The following is a 6,000-nucleotide window of genomic DNA, read 5'->3' on the forward strand; positions in this document are numbered from 1 at the left end:
GAGAAAGCAAAGTCTGAGGAGAAACAATAATAGGAAAAAATCACAATTTTTACTTCGTCCAAATAATCTGAATTCACTTGTTTATGTATTACTCACAGTGACATAGACATTGGTACACAGAATTTTTTCTAACAGAAAAAAATCTTCTGCTGGCTAGTGCCCCCTTTTATAAATATGGGTTTTTTTGATCTTTTTGTACTTTCTTCATGAAGTTTTAAATCCATGTTTTTGATGTTGTTCACATTTTTGTAAGGATCATGCACTTTTAATTATTCAGCAGTAACTGTCCAGTTGAGTTTTTTTTAACAAGCTGCCAGAAACAGGTATGTGTGTGTGCGTGTGTGCTTGTGCATGTGCGTGCCCACATGCTTCTCTTTGAAGGAGCTGTGGGAGTCAATCTGGAGGAGAAGAGGGGTAACAAAGTAAATCTAGGGCATGTTTTCATATAGAACTGAGACCACACCACAGATGTCTAGTGGGAAAAAAAAAAAAAAAAAAAAAAAAAGAAAAAAAGAAAGAGAACTTTGCCTCATTCCATTTGTCTTGGCCAACTGTGTTAGCTCTGGTTGCAGCCCCATCAGACCACTTGCTGACATGCTGCAACTCCTTAAGGTCCCAAAAGCTCCTCATTTCCTGCTGATCTAGATTCCTAACATTACAGGGAGCTGATGAAGCGTAGGATGGTTCCAGTGAGTGCCAGAAGCAACACAAGTTGTGCAGCAGAAATGTGTGTCCAGAAGAGAAGGAGGGAAGGTGACAGAGGGGCACCAAGACCTTTTGGCATTGGTAAACCACCATGCCAGCTCTTGGGAAACCATACTCTAGGGAAGATATTTTCCCTGTCTGTACAATTCCCAGAGACAGGCAGCATCACACAGGAATATTTTGGAGCAACAGCCATTACCCTCTTTAAGGAACCATTTGGAGGAGCTGTTTCCCCAGAAATCTCAAGGCAGCCTGAAGAGCAGACTTTATGGCTACCCAAACTCTGCCTTTATGAAATGTTTTGCAGTACTTGCCAGATGATTTGCAATGTTACATTGCAATTATTGCACACAATTTTATATGAAATTCAACAAGTGATTTTGATCCACTGAGAAAATAAGTGGGGTAGTGTCTCAAGGCGCTTTATGTGCAGTACTAACCACACTGAAGATCTTCCCGCTGGGGTAGGCTTCTGCTGGTGTCAGAAGGTGAACTGTTGTAACTCCAAGTTTAACTATCAAAGGACAACTACAGCTGGCAGAAGCAAGCTGAGTGCTAGAGGTGGATGAAGGGAGCAGAACTGGTGCTGGCTTGTTAGCAATGAACTGTTAGATCAGCTCACCTCATCCCAAAGGAGTTTATGGGATACAAAGGCTGGTCTAACTTTTGAATGAGAGCAAGGTCTAACACTCATTTAACAAGTGGCCAAACCAGCACAAAGTGACCTTGAATAGTTGCAAGTTCTCACTTAAGCTTTTGCAGTGTTACAAAGCAAGAAAATGGCAGGTCTGAGAATACAGTTAAGAGACCCTGTCCTGGACCTCCCTCTTGCCTTGGACTTGCCTCCACTCCCAGCCAGCCTGTGGTTTCTCCAGTGCCTGACAGCAGCCTTTCCATCTATGCTGACTCCAGGGGTGATGTGACATCCATTTGCTAAGAACTGGACTGGGACCAACAGCTCCTTTTGTATCTCCCCAGAGCTGTCACTATCACTGCTTCTCTTCTATTGAACTACTGACTTGGACAGGATTCAAATTATTTGCCTACAGGGGAAAGGTTCCTTGTCCCATCATGAATTCCACACTCTTGCTTTCCCTAGTTCCCAGCTGTCATGTCCTACCCCTCTTCCTCCCAGTGGCTCTCTGAGCTTCTTGTCCATTTTCAGCTGTCCCCTTTGTGCCTGTATCCAACTTTCTGATCTCTACAACCTGTTTTTCCTCTTTTCTTTGTGTCTCCCACTTAAATCAGATTCTCTTTACTCTTGAGCTACTCTGCACTTGTATTGTTTTCCTCCAGTTTCAGCATCACTGGCACCAGTCTCCACTTCCACCACAAACCAACATGGACTTCAGCATCTCAGTCCCAGGTGCTTCTCTCTCCCTCTTTCACCACACTCAGTGTCCTGCTCCCTCACTTCTTAGTCCAAAGGAACCCAGGTTACCTCTAAGTCTCTGGCTTTTTAACTGAAAAAATACATCTACCCAGGCAAAAGCGCACAAAAGACCAAAATCAGCAGTCCCTACATACTCCAGAGAAATGGAAAAGATACGAAAAGGGGGTTGGACTGCAGTGAGCAGGGTGTAACTGATACTACAGATCGTGGGTTTCCTGCCTGGAACCTGCACTGCAAACATCACCTCGGGCTGACAACAAGTGGCCTCTATGGCTCACAGAACAGTGACAAGTGACAGCCAGCCAGGTGGACACAACATTCCAGCCTACAATGGAGCCATTCCAGTAGTCACTAAATAGATGTAGGCTTCAGAAATATATCCATCATATAAGTAAGACTCCACCTGCAATTAAATGATTTAAATGTCTAGGTTTGCCAAGTAAGGTCACTGCTATAAGTAACTATCACCAATACGTGTTGTAATTTTCTTTCAAGAGATAAAATATGAGGGTTTAAACCCTAATACCTGACATTTCGATGTGATTTAAGCAAGTGCATAGCTGAGTTTAGAAATTAATCCTAGAAATTAAGCTAGCTAGACACATGCTGACTTTTCTGGACTAAGGACCTCACAGGAAATAGGTGGGCTCTAACATAGGTGATCTCCAACACCCCAGGGCTCTTACATAGCCACAGGAATTGCTTGGTTTGGATCAATACATTGTCAGCTCATGGAACAGCTGCTTCTCAAGCCCTCAGCTCTTGCTAAGTGAGATCCTCTACTCTACTGGGTTTTTCGGAAGTGAAGTATTTCACAGTCCTAAACCAGAAAAGTATCCAAATGAGAAGGTTTTCAAGACCTGCAGGAGGGATTCTCAAGTAAACCCACTCACCCCTTCAAACATTTTGTTTTGAAACTATAATTTCAACCTTCACTAAAACTCCAATAACTCCACTAAAATAATTCAAATTCTAGATTTAATTAGGCAAAAATAATTCCATTTTCTATCACTTTTATAAAGTTTCATAAGAACCCTGAGCTTATTCCTGTAAAAGAAACTTTCTACAAGTGTTATTGGTGATTATCTTGGTAATTTCAGAATGAGAAGAGGTCACCTCCTGGAGCACTTGCTGTTCCTTCACCTTGCCTGGTTTTGGAAAGTCAGGTTCTTTCTAGTGGAACTGACACCAGATCAGAATAAACTCCAGTCCCTCTTGGACAGAAAGTTCCCCAAGTTTGTACATGAGTTGTGTAATTTTTGTAGCACATGAAGGACAGAAGGGACAGAGCACATCCAGCTCCTCCAGGCTACACAAATATCAGCCATGTACTTGAAAGTTTGGATTTGTTAGGAAAATAGTCATAATCATCAGCATCAATCAGCTGTACTTAAGTTACCTCCAAACCCATACATAAAATATGGGAAGCTGTTTAAAAATAAATTACAGGTTGTTTCAATTGTAAAATTAAGTGTATTTTAGATTAGTAGTTTATTTTTTAACAATGTTTTGCTGTAATGATAGATAATTGTATAAGGCATAGTCTTTCCAAAATAGAAAATTGTTATTTAAATGAACACATCATGTAGTTACTGGGATAATTATTAGCAAAAACATACTTGAGACAAAATGCTTGCCAAAAGCTGTTTCAAATGTTTCCTTTCTAGAAGTCTCAAAGACAAATAACTTTTAAGAGCACTCAATTTGCATATTCTTTCATGTAAATGGTAGGAATCCTTAAGAAAACAGTTGCTGTTGATATTACCAGTATTTTCTCCAATTTTCTAGTACTGAGTGGGCGTACAGATTTTTTTTTATTTTATTTTCATGCCCATTTCAGAATTAAAAAGTGCATATTCAAGGTCAACCTCAGCTGGGGATAAAAGCAACACAGATGATGAATGAATTTTAGCAAGATTAGTAGTCTCAAATAAGCTTAAATCATGACATTCAAATATTTAAATCTATACAAATCACATCTTTTTAGTCCTTAGGAATAAAGCATGCTATAAGTATAGTCCTTGGAAGAGGCTTTATCTTTTTGCTTAGAGAAATTTCATTACTCAAAAAATCCTTTCAAAAATACGTATATGAGGTTGAGGGGGGAAAGGAAGCAAGTATTAATGTGACTATCTATTTTATTCTAAATAGAAGCATTAGGGTTCATCCCTAGAATTACCATATATTTCTCTGGGCAGTTCCTGACTGCATAATGGGTTTTTTCCCAAAATGCAGTCAGGCCATAGTCGATCTCAGACAAACAGGGTCATTTCAACACTGCATTTCTTTAGAAAATATGCTAATTTTATAATAAAAGCAAAGCCTTTTGGCCCAGCTGGCCAGTAAAACTTGCTCTGCTCTCAGTGAGAGCACAACTGGACCTTTTCTACAGCTAAGATGACAAATTATCTTCTGTCAAGCAGCAGTCAGAACAGTAATTGAGGTTTTGCTAAGTTTGACAGATACCATAAGCAACCAAAGAAAACAGTAACAGCTGGATTAATATATCAACCACAGCTTTACAAGGGTAAATGGAAGCCTTAATTGCCTCCTTGCATGTACTACATACACTGTATAATGAAAAACATTTAGCTAAGTTTGTACTCATTTCATGTTCACGACTATAAATCAATTCAAATTAGTAATGTTATATGTTTGTCTAACAAATTACTTGTTTTGGCTTTTTAACATGAGCAAAACAAACTCGAAAGAGCAGAATGTATCCGATCACAGCTGGACTTGCCACATCTCCTGGTAAAAACTGCAGTGTCTGAAGCTGGAACAGTGTAAAGCAGCAATCAGAACTGCCAGGAGCAGAGAGGACCTGCCTTCGGAAATACCAAATATACATGCACATCCTTGAAAACAAAGATCGTTTGAAGAATAAAAAGCCTTCTCTGGAAATGATCATGCATATAGTGGCTGATTCTTCTGAGTCTTTTCCACTGCCTTGAGAAGATTACTCATGGAACAGATTTTGAGCAGAGGAGACTGAGTACTGATTCCTGGCTGATTAAATGGGCAGTTTCAGATTTTTCTTACACCAAATATCACGTGAAAATGTCAGTACTTACACATCAAAATGATAGGGGAAACACTTCCACCCACTAGGCCTCTCCAGGAAGCTGTAAACCTGTCCCTGGGTGCTGGTTTTGGTCAGATATTGGCTCTGGAAGCACTCCGTGCTCCGGGCCCTGCTGGCTCCACTGTCTGAGCAGGCTGCAGCCTTTGTGCCTTCCCCAGGGCTCTGGGGAATCCCAGGTCCCTTATCCATGGAGGGATTCACTGCCACAGGAGAATACTGCATGGTGTTGAGGTACCTCCTGACTTCCAACAACACTGCATGCAGACTTGCTATTTCCACTCAGAGTGCTCAGCTGAAGAGTGGAGACTTGATCCTGCCCACGGTGGTTACACACTGAGTACGCAGCAGTTTCTGCACCACCACAGGACATCCTGCAACAACACCCAGGTATTTCTGTCTCTGATCAATATTTAAAATCATGAAGTAGGGATTGTATGTCTTCCGTGTCCAAGGTTCTCCAGCAGCTGGTAAGATGACTTTGTGCTGTTATCATGGAACTTCTCTGTGACACCAGTGCGAGCTGCCAGCCTGTCACCTGCTGTCACTCACATCCTCTGAAATTAAGTCAGAAAAACCTATGAGACAGTAACAACAGAGGGAATAGGAGTCTGGAAAAGAGGTTAAGACTTCTGGAGGAAGGAAAGAAAATTAATTTCAAAACTACACTGTTAAGAAGAAAGCATAGAATTATTTAAACAGTGCAACACTTGTGCAGCAGCAGAGAGAGCAGATCCTACCAGATTACTTTAAACTGAGCAGTTCTTGAAGTGCTCTGATTAGAAATGAAGTGTTGCCCAAAACACAACTGAATGAGGCT

General features: G+C 40.9%; 1 pseudogene; it reads right to left on the reverse strand.

Annotated features, from left to right (window-relative positions):
- The window catches only part of LOC110472978 (potassium voltage-gated channel subfamily KQT member 1-like), a 433,209-nt pseudogene extending 427,656 nt beyond the window's left edge, over positions 1 to 5,553 (reverse strand).
- Positions 5,554 to 6,000: the final 447 nt, after the last annotated feature.

This window comes from Lonchura striata, chromosome 5, assembly GCF_046129695.1.
Source record: "Lonchura striata isolate bLonStr1 chromosome 5, bLonStr1.mat, whole genome shotgun sequence".
Taxonomy (NCBI): Eukaryota; Metazoa; Chordata; class Aves; order Passeriformes; family Estrildidae; genus Lonchura; species Lonchura striata.